This window comes from Lissotriton helveticus, chromosome 6 (genome assembly GCF_964261635.1).
Source record: "Lissotriton helveticus chromosome 6, aLisHel1.1, whole genome shotgun sequence".
In the NCBI taxonomy this organism is placed as follows: Eukaryota; Metazoa; Chordata; class Amphibia; order Caudata; family Salamandridae; genus Lissotriton; species Lissotriton helveticus.
In genome coordinates this window covers 1,397,861,295-1,397,878,391 of record NC_136067.1, presented here as the reverse complement: position 1 = coordinate 1,397,878,391, position 17,097 = coordinate 1,397,861,295, and the positions used below count along the sequence as shown (strand labels likewise).

At 48.5% G+C, this 17,097-nt stretch overlaps 1 protein-coding gene across 3 annotated transcripts in view; it reads right to left on the bottom strand.

Moving 5' to 3' along the window:
• SCAF8 (SR-related CTD associated factor 8) overlaps positions 1-17,097 on the bottom strand; it is a 1,826,711-nt gene that overhangs the window by 673,404 nt on the left and 1,136,210 nt on the right. Inside the window, exon 22 of one of the 3 annotated variants that reach the window (XM_078649179.1) lies at positions 2,082-3,652. The exons of the other annotated variants lie outside the window; for them this stretch is intronic. The gene's annotated coding sequence lies outside the window, so the exon portion shown is untranslated. Of the gene's footprint in view, positions 1-2,081; positions 3,653-17,097 lie in introns of those variants that run through there. 3 annotated transcript variants of the gene reach the window in all.

The following is a 17,097-nucleotide window of genomic DNA, read 5'->3' as shown; positions in this document are numbered from 1 at the left end:
TGAAATGCTCCGACCCATCTTCCAATAAAGGTTGTCGATGACTCAAACTCCCACCCGGGTGAGTTGGCTTCGACACTTCAGAGTCCTTGGGCACCGACCGTGGTGCGAAGGCCTTCGGCACCACCTTAGGCGGTAACGTGTAGAGGATTGGCATTGAAGTCTTCTTCGATGGGGCAGACGGCTTCGGTGCGGAAGGCGTTTCCGGTTCCGATGCTGAAGCCTTGTCCCTAATTCGCTTGAGGGAGTCCGAGACCTGCTTCGTAAAGGAAGCGGACGGTTTCGTCGACCCGACCGACGACCTTGGGCCGCCCCCAGGGGAAGACCCGAGCGTCGACTACTTTTGTTTGTCTGTTCGAGGCGCAGGAGGATCCCCGACCGGTGCGCTTCGATCTCTGACCACGGCCGCAGACGTCGACGCCGACGGCTTCGGAACGGCAGCTTTGACTTTTGGCGTCGGGACCCCAGACTTTGGCTCGGCGCCCTTGGGTGACTTAGTCTTGACGGGCCTTTTGCTGTTTGGCTCGACAGACTCGCCTGATGTAGGCTCGACAGCCTTCTTGGATTTTGGCTCGACCGCCTTGCTTGACACCGACTCGACGGCCTTCTTCGAGCTCGGCTCCTTGACCACCTTCGGCACCTTTGCCTGGTCGACAGCCTTCTTTGGCTTCGAGGCCTCTGACGACGACGGCGTCTATGTTGGAGCAGACATTTTCGATGGCGTCTCGGCCATCTTTGTTTTCGTCGACACCGATGGTTTCAGTTTCGGTTTCGATTTAGGTAATGGCGGCTCCGCTGAGGTGTCCGTAGCCGGGCGGCAGGGCCGTGGATTCTGGTGTAAGGTCTTGGGTAAGGCCGTGTGGCGATCCCTCGACCTGAGCCTTTCTAAAAGTACGAACGGGGCATAGCTCATCCTCCGAGCTATCTTCCATGGCCCCATATGCTTCGTCCTCGCCCCCTACCTCCTCGACGACTTCCTCCAGGTCTTGGCCTTCCGACGTCCGCTTCGTAGTCGGACTCGACGTCCACCGCTGGAGGTGAAATCTGCAGTTGAAGCTCTTGCTCGTCTGCTTCCGCGTCGTCGAAGATGTCCACCGGTGCTGGAGCCGATCGCTGGGCCTCGAAGCGCGCCACGTGCCGCATCTTGATCGTTTTCTTCGATCAAAATCTGGAACAGGCCATACAGTTGGCCTCGTTGTGGTCCGGCGACAGGCACTTGTTGCACACAGGATGGACGTCTACGTGTGGGTACTTGGAGCCACACACGGGACAGTTCTTGAACGGACTCCGTTCCATGCCGTCGAAGTCTTGCTGCGTCGACTGGGCCTCGATCCCCGAAGAGCCAAAAGACTCCCCGGATATCCAACTCGACGAGTTGGAGTATAGTCGGGACCGAACGCAAACAATACCGACGGTTCAGAGAAGGCCTTTTGGCCTTGATAAAGTTCTATAACGATTCCGAGCAGGAGTTGTCGAAATCACATCCGAACCCAATGGCGGAAAAAAACAATCTGGGGATGGAGTCGATGCCCATGCGCACTGTAGTCCAGGGGAGGAGTCACCTATCTCGTGATACTTCGAAGACTCTTCCGGCACAACAATATGCAATCATCCGGACCCAACACTAGGCGGCGATCTATGCTATAGATATGAATTCAGCAGCCCACGTGCCTCGAACATGTATTTCCTGTGCAGTCATTCGAAGTCATCTGGATTTTAAGCAACCTTATATGATGCTGCATGCTTCAAACCTAATTGGCAGCACCAATGATCATTTGTAGGAGAGGTAGAATGTTGGCCGGTGGGATGCAAAGCCATGATTATGGGTTTATGCAATCTACGTATAGGCAAGAAAAGATGGAACGTGGGAATTTAAAGTGTTATATTACAATGGAATTTGCAGTGGGAATATAGTCTATTTTCAACTGTGGAAGCTTCCATGTGGACAACCAGACTCGCTTGGCATTCTGAATTTATAAAGCATAATTACTAAGCAAAGGTCTAATCATTCACTTTAATAATAATCATCAATCCATTAATTCTTTCAGAAAGAACTTCCCCTTGTACTAAATCACAAGTGCTTATTTTTTGTTTCTTAAAACATTCTTTTATTTGCATTTTAAGAACAAATACAAACCGGGCCTCAGATGACACAAATGGAGTAAAACACTTTTCCGGCTTTTATAAATTAGCAACCAATAGTCCAATGATGACAGGCTGCTCCCCTAGTTCAAAAAAAAAAACAGTACAGAGAATAAAAGGAGCATGGTGTTGGACTCTAGGGCTGTGAGTTAGGGACAAAGCAGGGAAAAGTTGGTAGCTTAGTATTCCAGTGCAAACAAGTGAGCCTCGATGCCATGCAGAGCTCCATGAAGAGGCCACGAAGACACTCCAAGCGAAAGCAGAACTGTTACTATCTTGAGATACCGTATCATAAATCTCCGCGTTTAACTTCTCGCATCAAACACCATTCAAGTGCAGAGTAGGAAAAACAGCTCAGCAAAAAAGGGCTCTCACAATTACATGTGGGGGGGAAACTATTTACACCACAGTAGTCAGTAATAAATAAGAGCCTACATCCCAATTGCTGGCCATTTCTGCATCAGGTTAGGAGCGCTGAAGGGGGACTCAAGGTGTGCCGATGTAGCATTCAAGATGGTTAAGATCTTGGTTTCATTTTTCTGCTGCAGGTTCATAGACTGCTTCAGTTTCCCCAAAACGTATTCACTCTTTTTGGTTCCTGGTTAATCTTCAACTGAATGGTTGTGGAGTCCTGTTTCACCTTCTTGTTTAAGGAGTGCCACGTGTTCCTATTCTTTTTTCAGCAGCTAGTAATAGGAACAGGGAGATATAATTTTGCTCCAACAGTAACTGACCGTAGGCTTGGTTGACACCAATATCCAGTCATCGCGCTTGACATTACTGGGCTGAAAAGAGTAATTAGGCCTCTCAGATGCATAGGGCTCCAGGTGGTCCATTGCTTCCAGACATATCATTAGAAAAAAACTGTGAATTCCCTCAAATCATAATAAAAGAAATTCTGAAAATGGCAACACTTTTGAATACAATGGTGAGGCAAGATACCGGATCTGGCACACATGTGTCTTATTTATGAGCCAACTACTGCCTCTGGTGTCTTACTACTGGCCACTACTGGGAATAGGAAGTTGGGTATGTTACATGTTTTGCCTATTCCATTGTTGCTCCATTGTGACACTCTGGTTTCAAAATGGCTCCCGGTTCGCTAAGCTATCATTTTAGAAGATGTTCGTAGCCTTCTGAATGACAGACTAAGGAAAAAAAGTTTGCTTTGAAGGACACACTTCCAGGGCCCAATGTTTACTCAACTATCCACACTTCAGACAAAAGAGTCAAATAGTCCGTCTGTTTTTTCAGGGTCGGACAAACATCCACTGAGAGTCCAGACGGCTGTCTCATGCTGTGCCTTTGTGTGTTTAGAGAACATTTACTTTTTTTTTTTTAAAGTCATGTGTTAATGTGAAGGAGCCAGGTATCATGTGGGGCTCATCTTGCAGTTCAACGGCTGGCTTCGTTCAAATTGCCTCTGTGTTATCAGGGTTCAGTTCTAAACAGTTACTTGACATCCATGTGGAAACTTCGGCTAGGCAAGCAGAGAGCATGGATATCGCCCCACCTGGGTTTAAGATGAAAGAAACGTACAGTTGAGTATACAGTTGATTACAAATGAAATCAAGCACTTCAAAATTTAGGAAGTTTGTTTTTTCTATTGCTCTCTAGTGGCCAAGTCGCAGTGAAATCTGAATCACTCCTGGATATTAAACTCAAGTTTAAAGCATTCTGGTAAACAGGCTGTTTTCATAAGCAGGTTTACAAATACCATGGCAACACACATTCGAAAAGAACCTCTGAACCAGGGTTGGATTAAAATATCACATGTGACAGGGTAACTTGAGAGCTATTGTGACTCTTACAAACTTGCTCTCGCAACATACATTCATCAACGATGACATTGTTGTAATGTATCCTCACAGAATCTGTATAATTGACACTTCACGGGTGAGTGAACAAAGGCAGCTTAAGCACATTTTCCTATGAAATTAGATTTCTTTTGTATGTACATTGAATAATTTCACCCACCTTTATAATTATGGTAAAAGACTTGGAAGTGCTTCAAAAATCTCTGCTGCCTTCATCTGTTGATCAAGTTTCTGAACTGGGTACTTTTAGTCAGTGATTGGGGTGAAGATGCGAAGCATTTAGCACTTACAGATCTCTTTAGAATTAATTTGCGTAGGCCTCACTTCTTCAACATTTATCTTCTATAAAAATGTTATTTGGAAATGTCTACCAATTATAAATGACCATATTCTTAAGGGCAGCTTTGAAACAAAGGCTTAAAATATGTGCCAATCATAACACTTTGAACATCTGGATGATACAGTCCATTAGTATTCTGTTTAAAGGCACTATCACACTAGCATACGTTTAGTCACACATCTCAAGGTCCACTACACTCACTAAATTTGTTCCATCACGTTACTTCTAGGTCTAAATTTGTTAACTATTTGGTTCATAATAAACATATCATTTTTTTCACGCAGCAATAATGAATCATCGAGCCCTCCCGTCTCAAAAGGAAATAAGGACCCCAACTGCGCAAAAGATTATTCTCCAAACTATGACAAATGGAATGTCCAAACCTAGAAAGTGTGCGTGCAGTCGAAAAATAATACTTGAGACAATCAAACGTAATACCCATGGATTGTATGTATATAGTGCTGCTAAGGATCATAGACACAAGTAAGTGTCTCATTGAAGAGATGCCATTATTACAAGTATCAACATTACACACAAAAATAGGCTTACAAATTTGAACCTTCAAATAAGCAAAAACTATTAAAATGGGACTACATTCTTAACAGTTAAAGTTCAGGCAGTCTTCATGTCAACCACATTTCATAAACAATGTCAGCACACAATTACAAGAATGGCCTAATGTCCAGCTTAGACATACAAACAGCTAAAGGACTTGCGCAGCAGTATGGTAATACAGCCCTACAACACCAAATCACCGTATGAATGCAAAAGTACAACCAATATTCAAGCACTAACTCAAAAAGGTATACATTAAAAATAGCTGGCTCTAATACCAATATCAAAAGCCAAGATCAACTGCAACAGTAATCAAATACATGTTTATTTCAAAACAACCTGACTAATTTCACCCCAATAGCTTTGGCAGCAAGATCACTTCTGTGTTTTTGACAAATAAAAAAAGGTATTCTCATCTTGCCAAGTACGATTATTCATAAATTGTCTTTTTTCCTAGATTCTCCAAGGTTTACTTGTTTTTTGGGGGCAAAAATATTTAGAGTCAAATTTAGAGATATAGTCGAATTAAAAATGTATGTTCCTGTGAGAACAGTCGAACTAGATAATGAAATACATGCTCCACAGGCAAATGTATTAGTGTTTGACTACGATTAGGGAAATTGTCGAGCCAGATAAACTGATATGATCTAAGGTATTTAATACAGTTCTAGAAGGAGGATTCAACTTAGCAGTGTAGGAAAGGGAGCCAGGGTCATATGTTGTATTTAGAACCGACAGTGATGGGCATCAAAATATTGATAAATCTGGTCCTGGTGGATAGTGTGCAGTATGACTTAAAAGCAGCAAGGGAAGTTAAATAATTATTAATGCATGTAGATATTGACAGTGTCAATAGTAGAAAAGGAGTGAGGTCGTGAATTTCCGTAAGTGAGACACCAAATCATATGAGTTCATGGAGGATAAACAATCTAACAATTGTATGGAGACTACGTAAGGAATGTTTGAATGCATAGGGTGCAGTGTAACCAGAATAAACAGGCAATGTAGTGACCGTTAAAGAAATCTCAGGTGTAGCCCAATCTGGAGCAACGAGTCCAGTTCTGGCAACGTCATAGACTAACAGTTTAAACTACAAGTTTTAATTAAAAACGTCTCTAAACATAGATACACCAAAAAATAAATCGGAAATAACAGAGAACCAAATTCTTAATAGCAATAGAAGGTATAACAGCAAAGTATTTTTAAGGCTAAAAGTAAAGCTACAACTATTGGGCGCAATAACAAACTAAAGTGAACACAAAAATATTTATTCACAGGTGAGGAAGTTCAAACAATCGCCATGTGGAGGTGATGGAAAAACAAAATACGTTTTAAAATCTAAGGGCTAGAAACTACAGTATGGAGTAGGCATTGTGAAGGCTGTGTATCAACAGTTATCTTAAGTTGAATGGCAAACACAGTATAATGAGATTGCAAATACTAAATATAATAAAACCTCTTTGGATCATTCAACACACTATAATTTGGGTCTATAAAAAAATGTTTGTTCTATTCAGATGTGCTCTGCTTGGAGGGAGTAGGCATGAAAAGATTTCTTAAACGCAGTAAATAATTTGAAATAAACGTACTGACATTTTCGCGCTCCAGTTTAATGAATCAATATTTTTTTTTTCAAAAGCTACAAATGCTCAAACCAAGTCAATACTGGTTTCTAAAATGACCGATCTAATCCATTCAGAAACAGTTACTAACACTCCCTAATCATGATGCCCAATCACACACAACCAACCCCGAGAACCAACTGGGCCAACAAATCAAAGGAAATCCAGCAGCCAGGACCTTTGTTGGTGGTTGAACCAACTAGGCAAAACAAATCCTTCATGATAGTTAGCCTAGCACTCTCTTGTGGCTCACAGATGCATGGTCGCGATCTTCAGAGAGTCCTAAAGTGGCCACTATCATCATCTGTCACGGAGTCGAAGAGATGGCAATCAGATTTTTGGGCACACCAAGCTTATCGCATGAAGTGATTGATCTGCACTCTATTCTCCCAAAGAATTATATAGTCCCCGTCCCCTGTGGATCACACACTACAAGTGATCCTCCACAAGCAAAAAGCTTCTAATGAATAACCTTACCATGCTCGCAGTGCCGCATACACCTACAAAAGCTTTAAATGCAAAAATATTCTTCAAACAGTAGCAGTAAATCCACTGAAACCTCCAGGGGACCCACAAGCTTTGCAGAGGGTGACATTCCCTTCAGTTTCAAACCTCAAGAAAATATGCCTATCCCACACATTAACAGTGCCTATCATTTCACCTACCAAAGGCCCAACCAAACACACTGCCAAATTTCACAGGCACTAAAGCAAACTAACCAACTCTTTTAAAATCCACAAATAGTGTCTTCACTTTGACCACATTTGGCACCAGCGCATTCTGTTCTTCCACTTACTCTAAAAGGGGAGCTAACAAAAAGAGTCTCAAAGTCTGAATAAATATGGAACTAGTTTTGGAACAAACCCAATAGTCTCACGTCCGAATTAAAAATCACCAGAGTAAAAATAACCAAAACTATTTGCACTAACGTGATCCTTAACAACAAGTAGCCTACTCTCTCATAACATAGCCCTTTTCTATGACAGCACTGAACTCCATAAGTATTTTAAGACAGCACTTTCCCCAACACAGGGTCTTCGTTCATACATACACACACTTTCACCTAACAACTCAATTATCACCAAAATAGCAACATACCTCATAAAAATATGAAACCGGCATAATTAGGCTCCATGCTTCTAGAAAGACACGTAGTTAGATCATCAAAGCGGGCTAAAAACGAACTATACATATTCAGCCATTCATTCATTCACAAGAAAAACCAAAGGTTAAAGTGTGACTACAGTTACGTATGGTAATAAGATATTAACATATAAAAAAAACAGGAAATAACAATGGCTAATGTGACTTTATAGTTAGGTGTTGAAATTAGTTCACGTTTAAAAACCGAGTAAACACAAACTCACCAGTTATAGTTCAGAGAACTAGTTTGTCACTCCCCCTAAGACAGTCATGTACTTCTTATGACCTCACACATTACATAACTCATGACATTTTAAATTACATCATTGAGGGCATCACTGATATTTCATATTTTAGTGAGCTTCTGTGGGTCTCTCATCAGATTGTAAATTAAGCAAACACCGGATAAGATCTTATTACCAAACCAAAATAGAATGTCTCTTTAACCTTTGTTTTTTCAGTGCATTTGAGGTTCTATTTATCATATTCTATGCACACATCCAACTCCCTCAGTGACCTTAGCCCAACCCCTCCCCCCGCAAATCGCCTACCTCCCCACCGCCTTTTGATATACGCAGTGGTTAGGCCCCCATCTCCGCTGCAGGTGGCCAATCCCTGAGCCTTCAGCTCTGCGCAGTGGGCCGGAACAGGGGGTTGGTTGCAGGGCCTGCCACCCAACCCTCGCAGGCGACCTGCATCTAACCCCCATTATATGACGAACCCCTCACTGAGCAAGGCCACTGACAAGGCCCTGTGCCCAATACCACCCCCTCCTCCCAACAGATTATCACCGCTGGCAACAGCCAGGCCCCATGCTGCTCACGGTCTTCAACTAAGCGCAGATGGTGGCCTCACACCTAGTCCACTGCAGGCAGCCAACCCTAATGGTGCAGTCTACTCAATGGCGGTTGGCGGCAGGCTCAGGTCTACAATCAGACCCTCCTCATTTTATCTTTAAATGTTTTTTTTATTTTTTTTTAGAACCGCAGCATTGGTTTGAAACTTTGGTATCGCAAAGGAGGGCTTCACTGGGTACTGCAGGTCGTGTGCCCAAAAAGATACAAATATTTAAATTTTGTTGTGCACACCCTGCCCCATTATGTGCCTTAAAAAAAAACGCAAAATGTTCATAAGGCTGGGACCAAGCCCTGCAATGGAAGACGCGATATTTTCTTCTACTTTGCATCCTGCCAATAAAATTGCGTTGCTATTGAGTTTCCTTCTTCAGATCCACAATATAGATATTACTGATTGGTGTCAAGCTCCTATAACTTCCAGAAGTAACCTTTTTTTTAAAAGTATTTTTGATTTCATCTTGCCCAACTAAGAGTATAGTGATAAAACATTGAAAAAATAAGGTACATTTTGCAGTTGCCCCAAAATGCAATGCTACAAAAATACACTTATACGTCTGCTCTAAAGCTGGAAACAAACTGAGATCTAAAGAGGGCTTTAAACGATAAAGCTAGAGATGATTGCTCATTGTAGGGTGCATATAAGAAAACTCTCACAATCAGGAGTAACAATACTGGAGAACAAGCTTTGGATTGTTTATTATAGGCTAGCACCAAGAAGGATAATGGCAGTTTTTGGAAGTATCTGAATTCTTGCCTGTCAGGATCTTCTTTAGATGTTATTCTTCTGCCATGTGTTTGGGTCAGTCATATTTACAGAATCTATTGTGAGGCTACCAAGCTGGATTCAAACTTTTATTGATTTGATCATTTTTGGCATTCTCGGAGGTTGGGTTGGCAATCAATAATATTCCAGCAGCTAAATCACCAGGACCATATGGGGTACCGATGACAACAATAAAGTTAACCTTGATCTCTTGGCCCATATTATTACCAGAGTTCTTAATTTTTCCCTTCCATGCCAGCTACCTGATCCCACGTGGTCACTGTCCCAGGCTTCAATAAAGGTAATAAAGCTGATGAACAAGTTACTTACCTTCGGTAACGATATATCTGTAAGAAACAGTAGTTAGTATTAGATTCCTTACCTTAGAATATCCCCAGGCGTCAGTCTGGATCCGGAAACTTTTGCGTAGCAGTACCCCTGCGCGTCGGTAGGCGTCGTCTGCAGGCGTCCCCTGCGGCTCCGCGTCGTCGGCGTCGTGCGCCGTGATGACGTCGCTGGAGTATATAGACGCCGCCTCCGCGCGCTGACGTCAGTTCTTTGCACACAGCTTTTCCGCGCCAGAACACGCAGAGCCATGTGAGAACCAACACTGGTGCCATTTGAAACTAGGGCCCTGAAAGGGATGTCCTTAACCCTAGGTATCAGTTCGCAGAACGGGGAGGATGGGCGGGGCGGTAAGGAATCTAATACTAACTACTGTTTCTTACAGATATATCGTTACCGAAGGTAAGTAACTTGTTCATCTGAAAGAAACAGGTTAGTATTAGATTCCTTACCTTAGAATAGATACCCCAGCAATACCAACCCCGGTGGTGGGTCTGCGAACCAATACAACCTACACCAGAAAGTCCTGGAGGACCGAACGGCCAAAGAAGCCATCCCTCCGGACTTGACTGTCCAGGCAGTAGTGCCTCGCAAAGGTGTGCAGCGAGGCCCACGTGGCCGCCTGGCAAATGTCCTGCAAAGGGACTCCCCGGCCCAGGGCAGTAGTAGCCGCCGTGGCCCGAGTGGAATGGGCCCTCAGCCCAACAGGAGGCTCCTTCCGAGCCAAAGAGTAGCATGCTTTGATGCACAGGACGACCCACCGAGAGATGGTCCGTTTCTGTACCGCCCTTCCCTTCTTCTCACCCACGTAGCCAACAAACAGTTGGTCATCCACCCGGAACTGGCGTGTGCGATCCATATAGAATGAAAGCGCACGTTTTGGGTCCAGACGATGGAGCCGCTCTTCATCCTTTGAAGGATGCGGAGGCGGGAAGAAAGAGGGCAAGGTGATGGACTGCCCAATGTGAAAAGCAGAGACTACCTTGGGCAGGAAAGAAGGTCTAGTCCGAAGAACCACCTTATCAGGATGAACAGACAAGAAAGGAGGTTGAATAGAAAGAGCCTGGAGCTCACTCACTCTCCTGGCAGAGGTGATGGCTACCAGGAAGGCCGTCTTTAAGGTGAGAAGACGGAGAGGACAGGAATGAAGGGGCTCAAAGGGAGCGCACATCAGGAAAGTCAAAACCAGGTTCAAGTCCCACTGAGGCATCACGAACGGAGTTGGAGGATACATGTGCGTGATGCCCTTCAAGAATCTCAACACAATAGGGGACTTGAACAAAGATGGCTGATCAGGTAGCCTCAAGAAGGCGGAAAGGGCAGAAAGATAGCCCTTGATAGTGCCCAGAGCAGAGCCCTGCTGGGCAAGGGAAAGGAGGAAGAGGAGAACCTCAGACAGAGGGGCAGAAAGGGGATCCACAGCCTTCGCTGTGCACCATGCCACAAATCTGTTCCACCGGCAGGCGTATACCGACTTTGTGGAGGGACGCCTGGCTGCCAGAATGACATCACAGACTTCAGGAGGCAAGTCAAATGGCCTCAACTGTCGCCGCTCAATCTCCACGCATGGAGGTGGAGACTGGAAAGGTTCGGGTGGAGGACCGTCCCCTGCTGCTGCGACAGAAGGTCCTCCTGAAGGGGCAGGCGGATCGAGGGACCGACTGTCATGCTGAGTAGCTCGGGATACCAGTACCTTCGAGCCCAGTCCGGAGCCACAAGGATAACTTGGGCCCGGTCGCGCCTGATCTTCTTCAGCACTCTGGGCAGAAGTGGTATAGGCGGAAAGGCGTACAACAGACCGCAACTCCACTCGCGCCGAAAGGCGTCGCCGAGCGAGTGCCGTCTTGGAAACTCCAACGCGCAGAACTGATGACATTGCGCGTTCTCTTCTGTGGCGAATAGATCTAACCAAGGCTCTCCCCATTGCTGAAAGAGGCCTCTCGCCACATCCGAGTTCAGACGCCATTCGTGATCCACCGAGCACCGACGGCTGAGTTCGTCCGCCCTGGCGTTCAGAGAACCTGCCAGGTGTTGAACCGTCAGAGTCACGCCCTGACGTTCCAGCCATTGCCAGAGGCGCAGAGCCTCTTGGCAAAGGGTCCACGACCCCACACCGCCCTGTTTGTTGCAGTACCACATGGCGGTGGTGTTGTCCGTGAACACCTGCACTACACTCCCGTTGACAAAGGGGAGGAATGCCTTCAGTGCTAGGCGAATCGCCCGCAGCTCCAACATGTTGATATGGAGCCGGGACTCCGCCGGAGACCAGAGGCCTCTGATCTCCGCCTCTCCCAAGTGGCCACCCCAGCCTTGGAGGGACGCGTCCGTCACAACCACGTGCTCCGGTTGGGGAAGGGAGAGGGATCTGCCCCTGACCCAATCGCGGTCCGTAAGCCACCACTGCAACTGTCTCGCAGTGCCCTCCGAGATCAGGACATGGTCGGATAGGTTGCCCTGATGCTGGGCCCACTGAAACTTCAGGTCCCACTGCAGAGCCCGCATCCGCCATCTGGCGTGATGCACCAGAAGGATGCAGGAGGCCATCAGCCCCAGAAGCCGCAGCGTCAACCTGACCGAAACCCGGGATAACGGCTGAAAGATGGGAATCAGAGCCTGAATATCCCGGACCCGCCGTTCCGGAGGATAAACCCGAAACTGCGCCGAGTCGAGAACCGCTCCGATGAAAAGGAGCTTTTGAGAGGGACACAGGTGTGATTTCGGCACATTGATGGAAAACCCCAGCTCGTGCAGGAGGTCTGCCGTCATCTGAAGGTGGTGGACGACTGTCTGGGGCGAGCCCGCCTTCAACAGCCAGTCGTCGAGGTAGGGGAAGACTGAAACCCCTAACCGGCGCAGATGAGCTGCGACCACCGCCATCACTTTCGTGAACACCCGTGGGGCGCTGGTAAGGCCGAATGGGAGCACGATAAACTGAAAGTGCTCGTGGCCTACCGTGAACCGCAGGTAACGCCGGTGGGCCGGCAGGACGGGGATGTGAAAGTACGCATCCTGCAAGTCCAACGCTACCATCCAGTCTTGTGGGTCTAGAGCAGCCAAGACCTGAGCCAAAGTCAACATCTTGAACTTCTCCTTCCGGAGGAAGCCGTTGACGTTCCGTAGATCCAAGATAGGACGCAGGCCTCCCTTGTCCTTCTTGGGTACCAGAAAGTAGTGGGAGTAGCAACCACACCCTACTTCTGGCCCAGGAACGCGCTCGATGGCCCCCTTGGCCAAGAGGGCCGTAACTTCCTCCTGCAGAAGTGTCAAGTGGTCCCCCGACACACGGTGGTTCTGCGGTGGCATGGCTGGAGGAGTGGACTCGAAGGGGAGGGCATAGCCCCTTCGGACAAGCTGCAGCACCCACCTGTCCGATGTTATCGCGCGCCAGCGGGAGTGGTGATGGCGAACCCTGCCACCCACTGGCGTCACGTGAGCCCGAAAGCTCGGACTAGGAAGGCTTGGATGCCGCAGCGGAGGGAGGCGTGGACTGACCACGACGCTGGCCTCTACCGCCACCACGGCGGAAACCACGGGCGCCACCGCGCTGGGGAGCGCTCTGCGCCGCGTGGCTGGCAGCACGTGTGGGACCTCCCCTCCCTTGGCCACGAAAGGGCCGAAACGAACCCGTCTGCTGGCGCTGGGTCGAGAGACCCAAGGACTTGGCCGTGACCCTGGAGTCCTTGAAGCGCTCCAGCGCGTGGTCCGCTTTGTCACCAAATAGGCGACTGCCATCAAATGGCATGTCCATAAGTGTATTTTGGACGTCCGGTGAGAAGTTGGCAGATCTCAGCCAGGCATGGCGACGAATCGCCACCGTAGTGGACATGGCCCGTCCCAGTGAGTCCGTGGTGTCCAGACCACAACGGATCGAGTACCGCGCCGCATCCCGGCCTTCAACCAAGGCCCGGGTGAGCTTGTCCCGCACTTCCTGGGGGCATTGCGGCAAACACTCCTCGACCGTATCCCACAGGGAGTGGGTGTAGCGGCCCAAGAGGCACGCGGTGTTACAAGACCGCAGTCCAGCGCTCAAAGAGGAAAACACTTTTTTACCAAATTGGTCGTACCTCTTTGATTCCCGGTCGGGCGGAGCCGACGGAAATGCGGACTGTGAAGTGGAGGCCTGGATCACCAGACTCTCCGGGGAGGGATGGGTGGACAGGAAGGCAGGGTCGTCCGAGCAGGGACGGTGACGCCTGGCAACGTTCCGGTCAACCGGCACACCAGAAGCGGGCCTGGACCAGGTGCCCAGAAGGACATCCGTCAGGGCCTCATTAAACGGCAGCAGAGGCTCCTGGGGGCATGACTGCGGTTTAAAAACTTCCGTCAGAATATTCGGTTTGACCTTCGCGACGGGGAGCTCAAGGTGTAAGGCCTTGGCAGCCCTCATCAGGACCACCGAATAGGCAGCACCCGCCTCGGACGCCACAGGGGACGGAGAGACAAACCCAGGGTTGGGTGACTCGTCCAGGCCACTGGCATCACCCAGATCACCTACCCAGTCCACATCGTACTGGCAGGCACGGGATAGAGGGTCCTCAGACCCCTCCCAACCCTCTCCATACTCCTCCTCGTCATACCCATATTCTGGGTCGACGATATAGACATCGGGGTCAACGGGCCCCATCGGCGTCGGGTCCGGCGTCGGCCGACGCCGGTCCGGCTCCGAGTCCGGAGTCGGGGAGGAAAGGGGGGTGGCGCCGCGCGGCGTCGGTGCCGGGGACCCGACGCCGGCCGGAGCCGACGGCGGAGTCGCTGCACCACGCGGGGGCGGTACCACGGGTTGGCCCACAGGAACCGACGCCGGAGAGGCCGGGAGACCAGCCGGCGACGAACCAGAGGGAACCAGCGGCGCCGGGGCCGGAGCCACCGGCGGCGCCGGGGCAGGAGCACCCGAACCGCTCGGGCCCCCAGACGGGACCGACGGGCCCGCAGGCGCCGAAGGCCCCGCCGGAGAAGACCTCGCCCTCATAGCAATGAGGAAGGCCTCGATCTCCTCACGCGACGCGCCTTCCCCAGGGACCGACAGGTGTGGGGTAGACGGCGTCGGCGACCCATGCGGGACCGCGGGGGTGGGGTCACCCGAGCCCCCGGCCGCAGCATGCGGGCGTCGGGGGGAGTCGGGGGTGCGATGGCGACGCCCCGACTTCTTGTGCTTACCTGACGAGCCGGAGGAATGGTGGCGACTCCCGGAGCGCCCATGGCGGCTCCGCGACCGTTCCCTCGACCGCTCCCTCGACCTCCGACCGGACCGGGACCGCTCTCGACGCGGGGCCGACAACCGGAGCTCGAGAAGCTTGCGGGACCGCTCCCGCCTAGCTTTTCCAGTCAAGGCCCGACAGTCGACGCAGGACTCCACGTCGTGGTCTGCGCCCAGACACCGGAGGCAGAGTCGATGGTGGTCGGTGACCGACATCAGGCGGTCGCACTCGTCACAACTCTTGAAACCGGGCATCCTACCGGCACCGTAAAGATCAATCAGTTAACAAAAAACTTGGTCAAAAGACCGGAGTACTGCTCTTCGGATCTGCGCTAACTGGCGCGGAAAAAAGAAGAACTGACGTCAGCGCGCGGAGGCGGCGTCTATATACTCCAGCGACGTCATCACGGCGCACGACGCCGACGACGCGGAGCCGCAGGGGACGCCTGCAGACGACGCCTACCGACGCGCAGGGGTACTGCTACGCAAAAGTTTCCGGATCCAGACTGACGCCTGGGGATATTCTAAGGTAAGGAATCTAATACTAACCTGTTTCTTTCAGATACAAAATGTTACTCTCCTATTTCAGTTATTTCGTTTCGTAGTGAAAGTTGCTGGGAGGGTACAAATGGAGAGTATCCTGGCTTGGGCTGGTTAGAATGATATTTCCCACTATCTCCAATATGGTTTTATGTTAAGACTTGGCACAATCGAAAAATGCTTGAACAACGCTTGGATCTCCATGAACCTATCAAGAATTATACAATCATTAAAAATGGTTCCATTCTTCTGGCTCTTATGGACATAAAATCAGCCTATGACCATGTCAATATAAGATTTTTCTTCTAGCAATACCATTACGCACTGGTAGGTATTGTCGGTCGGTTCTACTTGATGTTGGTGGCATAGTCTTCGCACCATCTCGGCATGCTGACGTCAGTTCCTCTACATAACTTTCCATGCCAGAAGCAAAGAGCCATAAAGTGCACCAACATTGGTGTGCTTCTGAACAACTAGGGCCCTGAAAGGGGGGGGGGGGGGGGGAGGGGGGAGGGGGGTTCAGGCCTGACCTTAAAAAGTTGTCCACAGTGCTGGGAGGATGAGTGGGTTAGTAAGGAATCTGCGGCTAGATCATGTCTATGCCAGATGGACACATTACTTAACTTAAGTAACGCCTTATCTGGTAGAGATATGATTTAACAGCAGATTCCTTAACTTTCAATTCTCTCCAGGCGCCAGACTAAATCGGACGTTTTTCAACAATAGTACCTCTGTGCATCGGCAGTGGACGTCACGTCAATGCATAGCGACATCGTCCACGCATGCGATGACACCAGAGTCCATATAAGATGCCCTCTGACACGCTGAAGTCAGTTTCTTCTGTGAGTACTTTCTGTGCAAAAAACGCAGAGCCACTACAGAAACTGACTGTGGAAAAAGTGTGCCAAAAAAGATAGAAATATTTTTGTAAGCAATAATTACAAAGTCTTAAATAAAGACATGGTAATACTCAAACCCAAATCACAGAGCATACAGAATGAAAACACTGATCACTGGTGAGTTAAACCAGGGTCCTTGAAGATGTTTAAACGTGATACTATAGTCGTTTGCAGAGCGGGAGGATGGGTGGGCTTTTAAAAAATAGGCAGCTACATCATGTATCTACCACATAAGGCGTTACCGAAGGTGTCCAGCTGATATAGACATCTAGCTGCAGATTCCTTAACTTAGAATTGTATTCCATTGCCATACCTGCAAACTGATCGTACCAAAGGTTCCGAAAAGAACTAGCTGGTCTAAATTAAGATAAAAGACTGGAGGTATGTAGGAAGATGCATGAGAAAAAGCAATGGCTCCCAACAAGAGCTGTGGAAAGGACCACAGGCAACTTAAGTGTGAACAACACTGAAAGTCACAGAAAAAAAGATTTTAGCAATGAAGCAAAACTGAGTCAGAGGACCACAGTGTAAACTATATAACCCAAAGTGTGATGAGCTATGGACAGCTGGGATTCGAAAAATCAGCGGCAATACCAAATGCCATTGGGCTAAGCTCCGTTCTCCAGCAAAGCCGTATTCAAGGGAAACTTAGCCTGAGAATACAGAGAAAGGAATCCGAGAATACCTTCACACTGGCACAAGCATGAATAAACACGTGCATCACAAAATGGGGAAGACAAACCAAAACACAAGTACTAAATAAGTACTAAATAAAATGGAACACTTGTCCTGGTCAAAGGTATTGTGAAGACCAGCAGGATCACGCTAAATGTAGACCCCATAGAAGTGGAAAAGAAGAGTAAGTGCATACATAATGCCC